Genomic DNA, 21,004 nt, shown 5'->3' on the forward strand with positions numbered 1-21,004 from the left:
CTAAGGCTGTGGGGCATTTAATAGCAGCAGGGCTTTTTAAATCTCTCTTCATATACAAAGATGGAAAATTCTACCACTTAAGGTTTTCCGTTCTAAATGTTGCTAGTCTGCTTCCTTTCTTGTTCACCTTTTATCCCTTCCTCTTACCTTTTTTTTTTAACATATGAGCCCAGTTATATGCTGCTGAGTTAAGTGACTGAAATAGACTCCTCTCTGTAGGAGAAATTTCTATTTTCATAGTGTATATTGGGCTCCGTTTTCTGATGCTACTCACTTCAGTTTTTATTAAGTTCTGCTTCCTCTTCAGCCCTTTCTTCATCTACTCCTCAAGGCTCCTCCTTGGTGAGCTACTCTGTCCACAAGGACTCTGAGACCCCATTGGGGTTTTACAGACATGGGGTTGATAACCTAGTGGGACACATGACTGCATTTGAAATGGTCATGTCTACTCTAATTTCCCCAGAATTGTTAAAAGAAACAAGATAATGTGGGTGAATATTGTCCTTTCTTGTCATTGAGACAACAGTGCTTTTCCCCTGTCTCCCAGAGTTTGGGGTCATCCAAGGATTCTTATTTCTTGACTTACTTCTTTATTATTGAAGTTTAGTTAACATACAGTATTATATTAGTTTCAGGCATACACTATAATGATTCAACAATTATCTGCATTTCTTGGTGCTTATCAAGGGATGTGTACTCTTAATTTGTTTCAATACAGGCTTTTTCTGTTACTGATTTTTTTCCTTCAGAAAAGTGACTCCCTTAAAATCAATTTTATTAAAATGTATTTCTTTAAGAAAGAAGATACCAGTAATAGTAAAGAAAAGGCCAATATTTAAATAAATTCTGAGCTCTTTTCCCAGATACTTTGATTTTTAAACTGAACCAAGTCAAGGACATTTTCTAGGTACAATATAGCTGGGAACTGAGAAGAAAAAAACACAAACAAATTTTAAGAACAAGCAAAATGTCTTGCCTTGTGGTTTGGTTTAATCCCTGTATAATTGAACTCCTTTGGTAGATGTCCCAGAATAGTGCCAGAAGTATGCCTAAAATGATAAGCTCTAACTGTGGAATTATCCAGTACAATAAATGTGAGTCTCATTAAATTTGAGCAAATTCTAAGAAGTATGCTTTTTAAAATGCTGGGTTTTCCTGTGGTGATAATTCATTTCTCTAGCACACTGATCAGAGTCCCCAAATATATTGTTGTTTGTAAGCCAAATTCTCATTTTCTCCCTTACTGATTTTGTATTGAGGGTGGAACTCAAATAGGTCCATGGTGACTCTACATGATTCTTAGCTTATATTGGTCCGACTTCCAAACTGTTCTTGTGCTGGGAATAATAAATGATAAACCAAACAGATGGGTAAGTGAGTATTTGTTTATGTACATAAACCAAAACATTTACAAATACACTCTAGGAGAGACCAAGGACTTTTCAACCCTGGGAAGCCCTTGAAAGCCTGAGGCCATGTCTGTGCTGTGAGTGCACAGCTTGGTATGTGCTTGATATGAGACAATTGCAAATATGTGATCCAGACATAGTGGATTATTTACAAGAAACCCAGGCATTATTTTCTGGTATGTATGGAGAAACTTGGGTTTTTTTTTTTTTTTTTTCTCAATTACCTTTGTATGCTATAGTAGCTTCAGTGCAGATCTAGCTAAAACCAGCAATGTATTTAGACAGAAAATAGAGCTACTTGCATAGTTGTGTACTGAGCATTACAAGGAAAGTGTCCCTCTATCTCCCATTATGAAATGCAGACTCCTTCTGTTATTACTAGTTAAATGTCTGAAATTCACAAATTCTGATTACTATTACTTTTCAACCTCCACTAATTGCTAGCTGTGTGATTTAAGCCATGCTTTTTTAACATTTTAGAGCCTTAGTTTATCCATTTTCCAAAGGGGATAACATATGGATATCATAATTGTTTTGAGGGCTCCATGAAATAATTCATGTAAGTATTCAGTACCATTGCTAAGAAGTTCTTGTGGTTCTTGCAGTTATTATGACTTTCATCCTCATCGTCATCAGGCCTTTACAAATCCTAATGCTTTTAGAAGTGCTCAGTCCTTCTTGGTGGCAATAGGGAGGAGGAAAATCAATGGAACAAAAGCTATAGTTGTTAAAACCTCAAGAATGTGATTTTCTATCACCCAGTCCTGAGGATTCTGCTCTTATAACAGTGGCTCTCTTTGTGAATAAGTGAAGCCACATTGAAGCTATGAATTGAAGCCTGAATCTTTGCATTTTATATGATCATGTTGGTGAATGAGGCACAGATCGACAGGGCACGCAGAATTCTCCATATTGAAACATCACTAAATACTTGAAAAAGTTTTTACCCATGGCCAAAGCACTGTGATTTCATTTATCATCCAAAGTCAGAACTACTCCATCTGTGTACCACTGTATCCTGGATTGATGTCATCATCTCTGAATGAATTACTTCATCAATGTAGTATTGTCCCGAGAAGGATACCTAATGTCTCACAGAGGACAAATGAAGAGTGGAACATTCAGATTAACTTAGGAAAATGAATGACTTATACAAGCTGAAGAATGAGACACCCAGTTAATCCATATCCAAGAGATTAATTATCCAGTGTTCAGGCCAAGTATGTGCTTAGTGCATCAGTGCATTATAGTATGATCATGTTAGTTATCATGGATCAATATTCTTCCTTTTATTATTTTTACTTCTTATTTACATTTTTTTATTTTTTAATCTGACTTTGAAATAGTTTGTATTTGGTTTTTTAGACCATTAAACCAGCTTGTAACACTGAACATACTCTATTCTATTCTATATATTGCTGACTGAAAATAATAAGCCTTTTAGATCCAGAAAGTCTTATATCTTACTCTAATTAAATACTTTTTATGTATTTATGTATTTATTTTTAATTGAGTTATAGTTGACAGTATTAGTTTCAAGTATAGAAACTAGTGATCCTACTTATTTATATACATCAAGAAATGCTTACCATACAAAGTTATTACAATCTTACTTTAACTTATTATATTTTTTTTAGATTTTTTTTATTTATGAGAGAGAGAGAGCATGAGCAGGGGGGGAGAGGCAGAGGGAGAAGCAGACTCCCTGCTGAGCAGGGAGTCCAACTGGGCTTGATTCCATGACCCTGAGATCATGACCTGAGCTGAAGGCAGATTCTTAACCAACTCAGCCATCCAGGTGCCCCTCTTACTATAACTTATTTTATAAGTAGAAGTTTGTATTCTCATTCCCACTAACCTATTTCACCCATCCCCTAACCCTTCTCTCCCCCCACCCCAGAAACCACCAGTTATCTATGAGTCTATTTCTTTTTTTTTTTTTTTTTTTTAAGATTTTATTTATTTATTTGACACAGAGAGACAGAGAGAGAGGGAACACAAGCAGGGGCAGTGGGAGAGGGAGAAGCAGGGAGCTCGATATGATCCCAGGACCCTGAGATCATGACCTGAGCTGAAGGCAGATGGTTAACCGACTGAGCCACCCAGGCTCCCCTATGAGTCTATTTCTTTTTTGTTGTTGTTCATTTGTTTTCTTTTTTAGATTCTACATATAAATGAAATGATACGGTGTTTGTCTTTTTTGACTTCTTTCACTTAAATTATACCCTTTAGAATCCATTCATGTTGTCACAAATGGCAAGATCTTTTTTTTTTTTTTTGTCACAATTAGGTATCTTTATTTCTCCTCTCTCTTCATTCTTTTTTTTTAAATTTTTTTATTGTTATGTTAATCCCCATACATTACATCATTAGTTTTAGATATAGTGTTCCATGATTCATTGTTTGTGCATAACACCCAGTGCTCCATGCAGAACGTGCCCTCCTCAATACCCATCACCAGGCTAACCCATCCTCCCACCCCCCTCCCCTCTAGAACCCTCAGTTTGTTTTTCAGAGTCCATCGTCTCTCATGGTTCTTCTCCCCCTCCGATTTCCCCCCCTTCATTCTTCCCCTCCTGCTACATTCTTCTTCTTCTTTTTTTCTTTCTTAACATATATTGCATTATTTGTTTCAGAGGTACAGATCTGAGATTCAACAGTCTTGCACAATTCACAGCGCTTACCAGAACACATACCCTCCCCAGTGTCCATCACCCAGTCATCCCATCCCTCCCACCCCACCCCCCACTCCAGCAACCCTCAATTTGTTTCCTGAGATTAAGAATTCCTCATATCAGTGAGGTCATATGATACATGTCTTTCTCTGTTTGACTTATTTCGCTCAGCATAATACCCTCCAGTTCCATCCACGTCGTTGCAAATGGCAAGATCTCATTCCTTTTGATGGCTGCATAATATTCCATGGTATATATATACCACATCTTCTTTATCCATTCATCTGTTGATGGACATCTTGGCTCTTTCCACAGTTTGGCTATTGTGGACATTGCTACTATAAACATCGGGGTGCACGTACCCTTTCGGGTCCCTACTTTTGTATCTTTGGGGTAAATACCCAGGAGTGCAATTGCTGGATCATATGGTAGCTCTATTTTCAACTTTTTGAGGAACCTCCATACTGTTTTCCAGAGTGGCTGCACCAGCTTGCATTCCCACCAACAGTGTAGGAGGGTTCCCCTTTCTCCGCATCCCCGACAAATGGCAAGATCTTATTCTTCGTTATGGCTAAGTAATATTTCATGGACATGTATATACACACCACATCTTCTGTGTCTGTTCATCTCTTGATGGGCACTTAGGTTGTGTCTGTATCTAGGCTATTGTAAATAATGCTGCAGGAAACATAGAAGTGCATATATCTTTCTGAGTTTGTGTTTTCATTTTCTTTGTGGAAGTATTCAGAACTGGAACCCACAGATTTTCTAGTAGTGCTCTCTTTTAATTTTTGAGAAACATCCATACTGTTTTATATAGTGGCTGCACCAATCTACATTCCCATCAACAGTCCATGAGAGTTACCTTTATTCTTCATCCTCACTAATAGTTGTTATTTCTTGTCTTTATGATACTAGTCAGTCTGACTGGTGTGAGGTGGTATCTCATTGTGGTTTTAGTTTGCATTTCCTTGATGATTAGTGGTGTTGAGCATCTTTTCATGTATCTGTTGACCACCTATATGTCTTCTTTGGGAAAAAAAATGTGTATTCAGGTTCTCTGTTGTTTTTCGTCAGATTGCTTTTTTTGGTGTCAGGTTGTATGAATTATTTTATATATTTTGGATGTTAATCCCTTATCAGTTACATTATTTGTCCCATTCAGAAGGCTGCATTTTTGGTGACAATTTTCCTTAGCTGTGCAAAAGCTTTTTAATTTGATGTAGTCCCAAAAGTTTATTTTTGCTTTTGTTGCCCTTGCCTGAGGGGACAGATCCAAAAAAATATTGCTAAGATCGATGTCCAAGATTTTACTGCCTATGTTATCTTCTAGGGCTTTTATGGTTACAGGTCTCATGTTTAGGTCTTTAATCCATTTTGAGTTTATTTCTATGTATGGTATGAGAAAGCGCTCCAGTTTCATTCTCTTGCATGTTGGTGTTTAGTGTTCCCAACACCATTTATGGAAGAGACCTTTTTTCCCATTATATATTCATGTCTCCTTTGTCATAGATAGACCATATCAGCATGGGTTTATTTCCAGGCTCTCTATTCTTTTCCATTGATCTATTTGCCTCTTTTTGTGCCAGTAATATAACTGTTTTGATTACTCTAGGTTTGTAGTATAGTTTTAATTTTGGGATTGTGATACATCCAGCTTTGTTCTTTCTCTAGATTGCTTTGGCATTAGAGGTCCTTTGTGGTTGCCTACAAATTTTAGGATTATTTGTTGTAGCTCTGTGAAAAATACCATTGGCATTTTGATAGGGATCACACTGAATCTGTAGATTGCTTTGGGTAGTATGGCCATTTTAACAATATTGATTCTTCTAGTCCATCAACATGGTATGTATTTCTACTTACTGGTATCTTAAGTTTCTCTCATCAATGTCTATAGTTTTCAGAGTATAGTCATTCACCTCCTTGTTATTCCTAGGTATTTTATTGTTTTTGATATTAATGTAAATGGGATTTTCTTAATTTCTCTTTGTGCTAGTTCATTATTGATATAGAAATTCAACAGATTTTTATGTATTAAATTTGTATCCTGCAACTTTACTGAAATTATATATTCTAATAGGTTTTTTTTGTTTGTTTTTTGGTGGAATCTTCAGGGTTTTCTGTATATAGTATTTCTGTCATCTGCAAACAGTGACAGTTTTATTTTTTCCTTACCAGTATGGATTTCTTTTACTTCTTTGTCTTTTCTTATTGCTGTGGCTAGCACTTCCAGCACTATGGTAAATAAAATGGTGAGACTGGACATCCTTGTCTTATTCCTTATCATAGAGAAAAAGCTTTGAGCTTTTCGCCATTTAGTATGATATTAGCTGTGGGTTTGCCTTATATGGTCTTTATTATGTTGAGGTATGTTCCCTCTACACCCACTTTGTTGAGAGTTTTTATCATGAAGAGATGTTGAATTATGTTAGACGTTATTCTTTATTGAGATGATACATTGATTTTTATCTTTATTTGTTAATGTGTAACATGTTGATTTCTGAAAACTGAGACATACTTAAATCTCTAGAATAAATCCCACCTGATATTGGTGAATGATCCTTATTTATTTGGTTGAATTTGGTTTGCTAATATTTTGTTTACATTTTTTTTCATTTAGGTTCATCAGGGATATTGACCGGTCATTTCCTTTCCTTTGTCCTTTCCTTCCCTCCTTTCTTTCTTTCTTTCTTTTCCTTCCTTCCTTCCTTCCTTCCTTCCTCCCTCCCTCCCTCCCCCCCCGTCTCTCTCTCCCTCCCTTCCTCCCTTCCTCCCTCCCTCCCTTCCTTCCTTCCTTCCTTCCTTCCTTCCTTCCTTTTCTTGTAATGTGTTTGTATAGTTTTGGTATCAGGGTAATGCTGGCCTCATAGATTGAATTTATAAGCATTTCTTTTATAGTTTTTTGGAATCATTGAGCAAAACTGGTATTAACTCTTCTGTAAATGTTCAGTAGAATTTACCTGAGAAACTATATCATCCTGGAAGTTTATTTGCTGGGAGGTTTTTTATTACTGATTCTATATATTGCTTGTAATCAGTCTGTTTGGATTTCCTATGCCTTCCTCGTTCAGTCTTGGAATATGGTATCTTTCTAGGTATTTATCTCTTCTAGGTTGTCCAATCTGTTAGCATATAACTTTTCATAGTAATCTCTTATAATTCTTTGATTTATGTAGTATTGGTTGTAACTTCTCTTTCATTTCTTATATTAGTTAAGTTCTATCCGTTTTTTGATCAGTCTTGCTACAGGTTTATCAATTTTGTATTTTCAAAGAACCAGTTCTTATATTGATTTTTTCTTTTTTTCTCTTTCATTGCAATAATGACTTTCATTGGTGTTATACCTTGATTTCTGTCTCTTGATTGTTAAAAATATCTGGGATTTTAATTAAGTTAGCCACAAAGCTCTGCTCTCTGGTCATGGCCCTGGCACTCCCTACTGGCAGGGAAAACATGGAAATCTATTACTAACCTGAAAGAATTCCACACTCATCAACATCATTTCCTGCTGCCCCGCTCTCATGCTGGTTATTCTCTTTACACTTTTCCAGCAAACTAGTTCTGTGGAGATGAAAAATGCTATCTCATAGAACATCATGTATGGCATAGGTAATATGGTGTACTGAAACTGGTCCATCTTTTCTCAGCTTTGGTTGCTGGTCCCAAGTAGTTTTGTTAAGCCTGCAAGGGTAATGCTAGCCCATTTACACTGCTGAAGTTGATTCATAGCTGAGCTGAACTTTTTAAAAAATTTTTTCCTCAGTGTGAAGGTAGGATAAACCACTCAGGTCTAAGTCCAAGCATTTTGAGAATTTCTCTCTACAAATTTTTCTACCTAGATGATTTTCTGAAGTTACTTAAAGATAGAGGATCAAGATAAACATTTTTTTTTCACTTACAGAGAAGCATTTTTTTAATAGGTGAGAGGGCCTATACTCTAGTGATAACCTTCATTTACAAATAATATGAGATTGCATTGGTGTTTATAAACCCCATTTTAAATTACAAGTAGTACTCTCAGTAACATACTAAAAAATGGCATCACAATTTTTTTGCAGTAAAAGATAAAATATTTATTTTTTAGTATAACACTCAGTTTTTAAATTATTCTTCTCCAGAATTTTGAAGCTCAATTCAAGCAATTTCATGCTATCTCATCCAGAGTTTCTACTTACTGTCAGGGTCTTACCATGTCAAAAGGTTTATTTGAAGAAGAGGGGTTGGAAGGTGACAATATTGATAATCTTGGGAAGAGTGGGTGCACTGAGGACATAGTAGGATGCTAGATTTCTAGGACAGAAGCACACAATTTTTGCTCAGCAGATTGGATACTGATAACATCATGGAAATAGGCAAGCAATATTTCCCACATCTCTCTTCCTGGCTTAAACAACCACTGTTCCCGTATGGATAATGACATGTATGGGATACTGATAAGAGAACTCAATAGAACTGGAATTTACCAGGATAAAGTTAATGTGTGGTGTTTTAGGCATTCATTGACTTTGAGATTTGTCCTATTATTTTGTGATATACTTGTTATAAGTTTGGTAAAATTCACTTGTGATACCGTGTTTACTTTGTGTGAAGTAAAGCAATTATTGATTTAATTTCTTTAATCACTGTAGAGCTATGCAGAGTTTCTATTTCTTCTGTGGGTGTTGGTAGTTTGTATTTTTCTAGGAATTTTTGTCATATCATCTATATTTTTAAAGCCATTGCCAAAAATACTACAATATCTTCTTATGATCTTTCAATGCCTGTAGGATCTATAGTCTTCTCCCCTTTCTAACTATTGTTTTTGATTATTTGTGCTCTTTGTTTCTTTTGATCAATCTCACTGGTTGTCATTTTTATTAGTTTTTACAAAGAATCAATTTCAGGCCTTTCTGATACTTTCTATTCTATGTTTTTAGCCTTTTTTCTTCTAATATGTTCATTTTTCTTAAGTACAACTTCACCCTATACATTTTATGTGGTATTTTTCATTGAGTTTAAATTATTTTATACTAATTATTTTATACTTTCCATTGTGATACTTTGTTTTACCCGAAGTTTATTAGTAACCATATGTCTTATTTTCAAGCATATGGAAATTCATGGGAAGGTTCCCTGTATTTTCTGTCTTTCCGTGTAAAGAAGTATAAATTTTTAAAACTCACATTGAGAAATTTTAATTGTCCTAAAGTCAGTGATTTGTATATTTTAATCATTCTTGATGTACATAATTATCTTGGAAAGTACTCTCCTTCACCAGACATAATTGCTCAGGTGCATATTTTATTTGATTTCATGGAGGAAGAATAAAAGTGCTCCATGTTTATTTCAGACAAATCAACATTATACATTAGAATAAAAGAAACATAGAGAAGATATAAGATAATGTTTTTATTATTTTTGGCATAATGTTTTAAACAAACATTTCTTACATTAGAAATACTTTTATTTTTTTTATTTTTAAAGATTTATTTATTTGTGAGGGAGAGAGCACAAGCAGGGGGAGCGACAGGCAGAGGGAGAAGCAGACTCCCTGCAGAGCAAGGAGTCCAATGCAGGACTCAATCCCAGGACCCTGGGATCATGACCTGAGCCTAAGGCAGATACTTAACTGACTGAGCCACCCAGGTGTCCCAATACTTCCATTTTATGTGATGAAAAGATCGTTTGCCCTGCATTCATATTATTTTTTATTTTTGCAGTAAAAAGTTCCCTTTCCATTATCACTTGTCAGTTATTTTCCTATTCATTTATTTACTTCTATATCCTACAAATTTCTATTTTTTAATTTTTGGAAGAGTAGATTAAAATGTACTCCTAAAGCTAGGACATCTACTTAGATGCATATGTACGATAAAATGATACTAATACATGATCAGTGATATAAAGCCCTGAAAACTAGAAGTCTGGATTCAATGAGGAGGGTGATAAAGTACTAGAACAACCACATAAGGCACAACTTGACTACACGTGGTACTAGATAAAGACTTAGGTTCTTTCACCTTTTGCTACCTGATAATCCCCTTCCTCAGCTTTCTTCTTTTCTGTTTATTTCACTAAACCATAAAAGAAATCAAAGCACAGCAAAACAAAAGAGTTGCAAAACAACAGAAGAATCTATAATTCTATCGTTTCATTTATTTGTACTTTATGATGTGCTGAAACACTCCCCCTACTAGGAAAAATAAATGCCAATGACTGTAAACCTGTTAAACTAACAGACTGCATTTACAACAGTCATAATGTCTTATAGTCAATCAAGTTCATTACTGGAAATACTAGATGAGAAATAGCAATAAAATACCACCACAGAGTTTTTAATACCATTCTGACTAGTTTTATTGGAGATAGACTCTTGAATTTTATATCAAACTGAGAATTTGGTTAATAATTAAATAAAGTAGAGACTAATGAATTCTTGTCATAATTTGGGTATAATAAATATCTCAATGTTTTTATATTAATGGTAGGGCAAAATAAATTTTCACATATATTACCAATTTACTTATCTTCATAGTATGGGAGGAGTCAATAAGTAAATAGGAGTTGGCTTTCTATACAAAATCATGTAAAAGTTTGCTTTATTATTTTCCCCCAAACCATTATATATAAAGCATTTTCAATGCATAGCATGCATGTGAAAATACATTTCCAGACCCTTTTTGGTCACCTAAATCAGTAAGCTCGAGCAGATAAAACAAGGTAGACATTAGATTTGGGCCACAGTCGTGTTTGCCTCTTGACTTTGTCTTAAATTTCTAGTAAGCCCTATTGCTCAGCTTTCTTGTATGTATGCACATTTATGATATTTCCTACTTGGTATGGAAGCTTCACGACATAATGTATTTAGGAACTTCCAGTACATTTTCATTTTGCTTGTACCACAGTGCTATGATTTGTTCAGTTTTCTAGACTTTGCATTGCATTTGCTTCCATTTTGAATGCAATTTCAGCTAGAAGTTGAGAGGAACGTTCAATTATTCATTAATGTATCCTTGATGAATAAATTTATTCAATTGAATATTTATTAAACAATTGCTATGTGGCCATTACGTAGATATAATCAGGTTGGAAAAGTTTTTCTTAGTTTCCCTTCTGAGCCTAAAATGATTAAGTTATGAAAGCCCAATTCTTAGTCAGCAATGAAGTTCTTTCCTGGAATATAGGGAAAATTTTATTTTGAGAACAGGATCAATGCTATTTCTTAGCACATCTTATCAATTCTAAATACAACCCTCTCTTTCAAAACATTCTTTTCAGTATCCAAAGAACTAGAAACATACCAGGTCTCTGACATCCTTACATAGCCAAATGTTGGTTCTGTCAAATTGGGGACCATCACATGATATTGGAAATAATTAACACAACAGCAAGTGCACCAAATTGAATTTTTTTTGGAAACTTAAGTAAGAAGTTATGTTCATCAGGTACAATCACTCCCAGATGAGCAGACTGCTGATTTTATACAGGGACTTTAAGGAGCACAGTGGTCGGGGATTGGCTGGCTTTCATTGACATGAGAGAGTTGATGTCACTTGTAGAAGCATGGGGCTCTTGATTGGTTGGCATTGAGAAATGTGTTCACTGGAACAGAACCAGCTCCATAATTTGAAAGTCCCAATACAAAATAAAAATGCAAGATCTTTCCCCCCCCCAAAAAAAGCAAGGGGAGAACCCCATTTTCCTTTCTTCCATGGTGTGTCTAGTGATCTGTCATGGCATTTTTGTTTTGCCATAAAATGTCACATTTTCTTGGAGAGAGTAAATATAGACCCTTACAGGATTAGGCCTGGTATTTGGACCCACCTCATATCAGTTCCAGGCCCTCATGAGGGTAGCAGAGGTTGGCAGTGGTGGCTGAGTGGGAGTAGGAAGGTTCTCAGCAACCCTTTCCCCTAAGAATGCAGAATGGTGTTGAGCAGTGAGATTGCACATGAACCAAGGATCCAAGCTAACTTAGGCTTCATTGATCCATTGGACTTCATTTATAAAACACACATTCGAAGTTAGAAATAATAATTTTAAGGTAATAATCATAGATCATTAAACCCCAAGCACTGGACCTTTTCTGAGAGCAGAGTCCTTCCTTGGTCACATGCTCATGAAGGTGGCTGTTCACTAGAGTGAATTCTTTTTTGATTGGCTAAAATTAGAAGTAAGGAGCCTTTTTTGATTGTAAGAACTTCCAATGGTTTATGCACTGGAATAAGGTTAGCTGTTAAAATCCAGTTCTCATAATGCTTGTTCCCAAGGCTGTAGAGAGCTGTCATTTATTGTTTAATCAGGCTAAAACTGGTTCTGATGGCTACTTTTTACCATGGTTATAAAACAATCAGCCACTTCCTGGCAATGTGGGAACTTTTATTTTCAGTGCTCAGTCTACTGGAGAGCCCTTTAAGGGTTGTCACATGTCCACTGTTCTTACAAATTATTTGAAGATAAAGTTTCACTTGGTTAGGTCTCAGTTTCAGTTTCAGTGTTGATTGACCGGAAGTCTGAATCACCTGTCAGGACCTTGAATGGAAAGAAGAATTTAGTACTCTGGACAAAATACCTGGACAACTGTAAAACAAAAAGTATAACTAAAATGATTATAAGAAGGATATTGAAGGCTTTCCAGAACCATGCTCTGACTTTTTCCCAATGCAAGCAATATGTATGTTGCTGGACCTAGCCTGGATGAATTTTCTTTTAGATATAGATTATTCCACTACACCTGTGATGTTAATCCAGATAAATCATGGAGTGTCTTAACAATGGCATAGACGTCCCCACTTGTGGGCTGAAAGAAATCAGTGCTATTCTATTTTTTTAATATAATGACTTTGGCTAATAAATATAAACCTTTTTGTTATGCTCTGAGGGAATGGAATTTATTATTAACATTGCTGGCCCAAATGGGGAGCAAATTTTTTATTATCCCTTTGAGTTTTCCAGCTAGTATGGATGGGATTATTATGCTCAGGAATATGTCTCATGAATTATCATTTAATCCACCAGGAAAGTTTTATCCCTTCGGATGATTTGTAAAGAGACAACATTTTCTGAGGGTACTGGGAGAGTCATATATTTTGAACTGTCAATAGCTCTGTGAACAATTAATCTTGGCCCTTATCTGGCATTTAAAAGCTTGATTCCCGTAGAGGGAAAATAATCTAATGGCCACACAAGAGAGATGGTCAATAAGATATGTAGACAATGTCTCTGGCTGTTGTTGACAAATAGTAATTGTTAAATCCTAATAAATCACTCTCTCTCTTTGGGGGAGTGTGGGTTTTCCTTTCTTTCTTTTTTTTTTTTTTTTTAAAGATTTTATTTATTTATTTGACAGAGAGAGAGATAGCGAGAGCAGGAACACAAGCAGGCGGAGTGGGAGAGGGAGAAGCAGGCCCCCCGCGGAGCAGGGAGCCCGATGTGGGGCTCGATCCCAGGACCCTGGGACCATGACCTGAGCTGAAGGCAGACGCTTAACGACTGAGCCACCCAGGCGCCCCCCTTTATTTCTTTATTGTCTATACCATGTATCAGTACTAGTAAGGTAACATATCTTTATATTCTTTAAATAGGCTACACTAGCAATAATGTTCAAGATCAAGTTCTGATTACATAACAAAAGAATTTTCTAATTCTTACATAGTACCAAAATATACCTCCTTGGGGGGGAAAAAAAACAAATTAGAATTTCTTCCAGGTAATAGATGTGAGACAATATGAATCATAATGAAGTGTGATACAATTAAATCTACAAACTGATTGATAAATACGTTTTGCTTTATGTAGTTTAAACAAACTCAGGAAAATACCCTTTTGTGTCTTAGGACCAAGCAGGCAAGGCCTTTCTGAGAACTAACACTGTGAATACAATCTTGTGTTATTCTTCCCTCCCCTTCATAGATCAGCTTATTGTGTATCATTTGGGTATTCAATAGAACAATTGAGGGTGCTATAAAAACTGGATAATTTAATGAATATTTACTTACAAGATGATTATTTGCAGAGGTGCATTAATAAGGTAACTACAAAGCATCATGTAGTGACTTTGGGCTAGCCTTTACCATCTCTAGCCTGAAGATGGGAAAGATGAATCTCATTACTAAACTGAGAAGAAAAGCCTCTTTCATTCATTCTTTTATTCATTTTTATATTTAAAGATTTATACAATCCTCACTACAATGTAATTGTAGAACATGTTCATCATCCCATGAAAAAAATCCCTGTACACATTAGCAGTCACTCCACATTCCCACACCACTGACCTCCCATCTCACCCCCTTCTGAACCTGCCCAGGCAGTCACTAACCACTTCCTATCTCTATGGATCTGCCCACACTCACCAGTGTATGGATACAATGTATTTTGTCTATCCATTCATCAGTTGAACATTCAGGCTATTTCTACTTTTTTTTTTTTTTTTTAAATGTTTTATTTATTTATTCATGAGAGTCAGAGAGAGAGAGAGAGGCAGAGGCAGAGAGAGAGGCAGAGGCAGAGGGAGAAGCAGGCTCCCCGCTGAGCAGGGAGCCCGATGCGGGACTCGATCCCAGGACCCTGGGTTCATGACCTGAGCCGAAGGCAGACGCTTAACCATCTGAGCCACCCAGGCGCCCGCTATTTCTACTTCTAGGGTATTATGAATAATATTTCTATGAAGATTCATGTACAAGTGGGCATTTTTCATTTTTCTTGCATATATACCTTTCTAGGATGGAATTGCTGGGTCATAAGGTAAATATATGTGTCACACTTTGAGAAATTGCCAAAAGGTTTTACAAAGTATACCATTTTACATTCTCACTAGCTTGCAATATATGAGGTGTCCAAATTCTGAACATCCTCATCACCACTTATCACATCTTTTGATTTTAAACATCCTAGTGGGGGGCACCTGGGTGGCTCAGATGGTTAAGCGTCTGCCTTTGGCTCAGGTCATGATCCCAGGGTCCTGGGATCGAGTCCCGCATCGGGCTCCCTGCTCCTTGGGAGCCTGCTTCTCCCTCTGCCTCTCTCTCTCTCTCTGTTTCTCATGAATAAATAAAAATGAAAAAAAAAAAATCTTTAAACATCCTAGTGGGTGTGACGTGGCATCTCAATGTAGATTTGGTTTGCATTTTCTTGATGACCAGTAGTGTTGAGCATCATTTCATGTGTTTTACTGACCATTTGTATGCATGCTTTGGAGGAGTGTCTATTTAAATCCCTTGTTCATTTTATAATCGGAGTATTTGTCTTTTTATGGCTGACTTTAAAATTTTTTATATATTCTGGACACCAGTCCCTTATCAAATATGTGATTTGAAAATATTTTCTCCCATTCTAAGGGCTGTTTTCATTTTCCTGATGGTATCCTTTGAAGCACAAAAGTTTTAAATTTTGGTGTGCATCTTTTTTTCTTCCACAGCCATGTACTTTTGGTGTCATATCTAAAAAATTATGGCATAATACAAGGTCATTAAGATTTATTCCTATTTTTTCTTTAAGGGGCTTGATAGTTTTAGTTCTTAAATTAAAACATATGATCTATTTTGAGTGTTGTTTTGTGTATAGTGTGAGGTAGAGGCCCAGATTCAGTCTATGCATGTGGATATCCAGTTGCCTCAGTACTGTTTGTTGAAAAGATTATTCCTTCTACACTGAACTTCCTAGGCACATGGGTTGAAAATCATTGATAAATATGAGTTTATTTCTGAAATCTTACTTTTATTACATTGATGTATATCACTATCTTTCTGTCACTACCACACTGTCTTGATTACTGTAGCTTTGTAATAAGTTGTGAAATCAGAAAGTGTGTTTTCCAACTTTATTTTCCAAGACTCTTTTGGTTATTTCTGTATCAATTTGAGAATCCAAACATTGAATCGATAGACCCTTTTGGGAAGTATTATCATTTTCAAATGTTCCAGTCCATGAACATGAGATGTCTCCTAATTTGTTTGGATCTTGTTTCATATTATGCAACATTTCATAGTGTGCAGTATACAAGTTGGGCACTTCTTTTGCTAAAATTATTTCAAACTATTGCTACTATTGCAAATGAGATTGTTTTCTTAATTTCATTTTTTGGATTGTTCAGAGCTAGTGTATAGAAGTGCAGTTGATATTTATGTATCAGTTTCTTATCCTGCCACATTGTTATACTAGTTTATTCTAATCAGTGTTTTAGATAATTTCTTAGGATGTTTTATATATAGGATCACGTGATCTATAAACAGAGATGATTTTACTTCTTCCTATCTAATCTGAATGTCATTTATTTATTTACATTGCTTCACTGTCCTGACTAGTAAAATGTTGAATAGAATTGGTCAGAATGGCCTTGTTCCTTATAGAAGGAAAACATCCAGTTATTCTCTAGTAAGTATGACATTAGCTGAGGGTTATTTACCGATGTTCTTTTTTGAGTTGAAAAAGTTCTATTCGTTGAGGTTTTTATCATGCATTTGTAGGGATGATGATGTGATTATTATTCTTTATCATTACAGTATAATCCTTTTTTTTTTTTTTTTTTTAACAGATGTTAAAGCAACCCCATGTTGTGGGGCTAAATCCCAGTGGCTGAATTCAATCTGCTAGTTTTAATGAGCATTTCTGCATCTAAATTCATAAGGGATATTTATGTTTTTCTTTACTTGGGATGTCTGGTTTTGGCACCAGAGTGAGAGTGACCTGATAAGATGAGTTGGGAGGTATTCTCTTCTCTTTGAATTTTTGGAAATACTTTTGAAGAATTGGTATAGGTTCTTTACTAAATAGTTGGTAGAATTCACCATTAAAGCCATCTAAATCTGATCTTGTATGAGGTTTTTATTAGTAATTCAATCTTTTAGCTTCTTTTAGCTCTATTCAAATTATTTGGTTCTTTTTGAGTACACTTGGTAATTTGCGTCTTTTGGAATAACCCATTTCATCTGAGTTACCCAATTTGTTGGCATAAAGTTGTTTATGCTGCTCCCTTAGTACCCCTTTTATTTCTGTAAGGTCCAAAGTTGGTCTTTCTGGTTTCTGATTTTAGTAATCTGAGTCTTGTTTTCCTTGGAATATCTAAGTTTTGTCAAGTTTGTTGATCAAATAACCATTATACTGATATAATGTAATATATCAGTATAATATATATTATATATAATATAATAACCATTATAACTGATATAATCAAATAACCATTTTTTTCTGTTACTGCTTCCCTACTATTTTATTAATTTACCCTCTAATCTTATTTCCTTCTTTCTCTAGTTTCTAAAGGTAGAGGTTTAGATTGAGTTTCAATTTTTTTCAAATAATAAATTTATAGCTATAAATTTTCCTCTAAAAAATTATTTCACTGCATCTGGTAAGTTTCAATATGTTGTGTTTTTCTTTTCATCTCATTTTTTTTCTAATTTCCCTTTGCTTTGTTCTTTATTCATTGATTATAAATGTTATTTCATTTCCCTACATTTATAGGTCTTCAAATTTTTTCCTGTTACTTCTAATTTGATTCCATTGTGGTTAGAGAATATCCCTTGTATGTTTTCATTTCTTTGGAATTTATTGAGGATTTTGTTACAGCATACGGTATGATCTAAACAATGTTCCATGTGCACTAGAAAATATTCTGCTTTTGTGTGAAGTATTCAATTGATGTTAGGTCAACTTGGTTTATAGTGTTGTTCAAGAGTTTAACTTCCCTGCTGTCCTACTACCTGTTCTATAACTTATTGAAAGTGAGGTATTTAACTCTCACATTAGTATTTTTGAAATGTCTATTAATCCTGAGATATAATTAACAGGACATTAGTTTTAGGTGTGCAACATAATGATCACCTCAATAAATCTAGTTAACCTTCACCACTATACAATTTTTTTGTGTGTGTGATAACTTTTTAAGGTCTACTCTCTTAGCAACCTCCAAATATACAATACAGTATTGCTTTTACTGATTTGACTATCTTATTATAAAATGCCCTTCTTTGTTTCTAGTAACAATTTTTGTGTTAAAATGTAATTGTTTAGTATTATTAGACACTGTAACCTTATTTTCCTTACTGCCATCCTACTATAGCACTTCTTTCCCCTTTACTTGAAACTTTTTTGTGATTTTGATTCTAAGTATAGAATTTGTTTACCTTGTAGACAGCATAGTTTTTGTTTAATTGGTGCTGCCAATCTCAAACTTTGGTGTATATTATTGATAATAAAGGATTTACATCTGCTATTTTACTATTTATTTTATATCTTAGGTCTTTTCTGTTCCTTTAGTTAGTGATTCAAAATCTGTGTTAGACATTTTATAGTGCATCTTTTAAATACCCTTGTTTCTTTTACTATATTTTTGTTTTATAAGGGTGTTTTTAATTGAAATATATTTGACATGTAACACTGTATACATTTAAAGTATACAACGTGTTAATTTGATACATTTATATATTGTAATGATTACCATTGTAAAGATAATTAGTAGCTCTCTCACATATAATTCTTTCTTTCTAGTATTAGGAATAATTAAGTCATAGTTTCTTAGAAAGTTTGATGATTGGAGTATAATATTGTTGCCTATATGCATTATAGTGTGCATTAGGTCTCTTGGGCTTATTTATTACTTGTCCCAAGTTTTTACTTTAAACATGTATCCTGTCTCTCTACCCCTCACCTCCTAGTAACCATCATTCATTCTGTTTTAACGAGTTTCACTTTTCAAAATTCCACATATAAGTGATGTCATACAGTGCTTATTTTTCTCTGACTTATTTCACTTAGAAAAATGTGCTCAAGGCCCATCTATGTTGTTGGACATGGCAGAATGTTTTCCCTTCTCATGGCTGAATAATACCTCATTATATATATATACACATACACATAAACATTTTTTTTTAATTCCTTCATCTATTGATGGACACTTTGGTTATTTCCCTGTCTTGGTTACTGTAAACAATGCTGCATGGAGGTCCTTTTAACTTTTCAAGTTAGTATTTTCTTTGGAAAGATAAATACCCAGAAATGGAATTCTGGATCATATGGTAGTTCTGTTTTTAAGTTTCTGAGGAACCTCCATACTGTTTTTCTCATGGCTGCACCGACTGACGTCGCTGTACACCAGTGGTGTACAGACGTTCCTTTCTCTCCGCATCCGCACCAGCGCTTGTTATCTCATGTCTTCTCGATAACCATACTAACAGGTGTGACGTGACAACTCAGCATGGTTTTAATTTGCATTTCCCTGATAATTAGTGATGTTGAGCCTGTTTTCAGGTGTCTGTTGTTCATTTGGAGGTCTTTGGAAAAATGCCCATTTAGTTCGTATGCCGATTTCTTAAATCTCATTCTTTTGTTATTGAATTGTATGAGATCTTTATATATTTCATGTATTAACCCTCTTTCTGATATGTGGCTTGCAAGAATTTCCTACTATTCTCTAGCTTGCATTTTCATTTTATTTGGTACTCATGTTGTGCAAAAGCTTTTATTTGATGTAGTCTCATTTGTCAGTTTTTGCTTTTATTGTTGGTGTTTTACGTACTATTCAAAAACTTATTGCCAAGACCAATGTCAAGGAACATCTGCCCTACATTTTCTTGTAGGAGCTTTGTAGTACCAGGTCTTGTGTTTAAATCTTATATCGATATCCAGTTAATTTTTGTGAGTGCTGTAAGATGGGGTCCAAATACAATGCTCTGCATGTGCTTATCTGGTTTTCCTAACACCGTTTGTTGACTCCCCATGGGGCGCTCTTGGTTCCCTTGTCAAGTATTAGTTCACCACATAAGCAGGAGGTTAACTATGGCCTCTTTGGTCTGTGTGTCTATTTTTGTGCCAGTACCATACTGTTTTATAATGTAGCTTTGTAATATAGTTTGAAATCAGAAAGTGTGTTATCTCCAGCTTTTTCCTCAAGATTGTTTTGGTTATTTGGGGACTTCTGGGCTTCTGTACAAATTTTAGGATTGCTTTTTACAGAAATAGAATGCCCTTGGTATTTTGATGCAGAATGTGTTAAATCTATATAGATGGTTGTGGGTATTATGGACATTTTAACGGTAGTAGTTCTTCCTATCCATGAACACAGGTTGTGTTCTTGTGTCTTCAGTTTCTTTCGGTGAAATCTTAACAGCATACATTGTACAGATTTTTTCACTTTTTTGGTTAAATCTACTTCTAAGTATTTGTTGTTTTTGATTCTATTGTGAATGGAATAGTTTTTATTTCTTCTTTAGATGTTTCATCCTTAGTATATAGAAATAAAACTGCTTTATGTATGTTTAGTTCCAACAGTTGATTTGGTTGAGTCTTCCTGGTTTTCAATATACAGAATCACATCATCTGCAAATAGTGAGTTTTAATTCCTCCTTCCTGATTTGTATGCATTTTGTTTGTCTTGCTCAGTGGCTCTAGCTAGAGCTTCCAGTACTATACTGAATAAAAGTAGTGACAGGGAGCATCCTTGTCTTATTCCTGATTTTAGAGGTAAAGTTTTCAGTATTTTTCCATTGTGTATAATGTTAGCTGTGGGAGTCTTATATATGGCCTTTATTATATTGATGTATATTCCTTCTATATCCCATATGCTGAGGGTTTTTATCATTCAAAGATGATGTAGGGGCACATGGGTGCCTCAGTCAGTTAAGCCACAGACTCTGGATTTCTGTTCAGGTCATGATCTCAGGGTCCTGGGATCGAGCCCCATGTTGGGCTCTGTGCTCAGCAGGGAATCTTCTTGAGGATTCTCTCTCTCCTTTTGCTCCTCCCCCTGCTCGCTCACTCTAAAATTAATGAATAAAAACTGTATACAGCCAATTTTTTTCTGTAGCTATTGAAATGATCATAGGATTTTTATCTTTCATTTTATTAATATATTACATGAATTTGTGTATGTTGAAATACCCTTGCAACAAAGGGATAAATTTTACTTGGTCTTGTATATAATCCTTCTTATATGTTTTTGAATTTGGT

Source organism: Phoca vitulina, unplaced genomic scaffold (assembly GCF_004348235.1).
Source record: "Phoca vitulina isolate PV1807 unplaced genomic scaffold, GSC_HSeal_1.0 scaffold32, whole genome shotgun sequence".
NCBI classification, from domain to species: domain Eukaryota; kingdom Metazoa; phylum Chordata; class Mammalia; order Carnivora; family Phocidae; genus Phoca; species Phoca vitulina.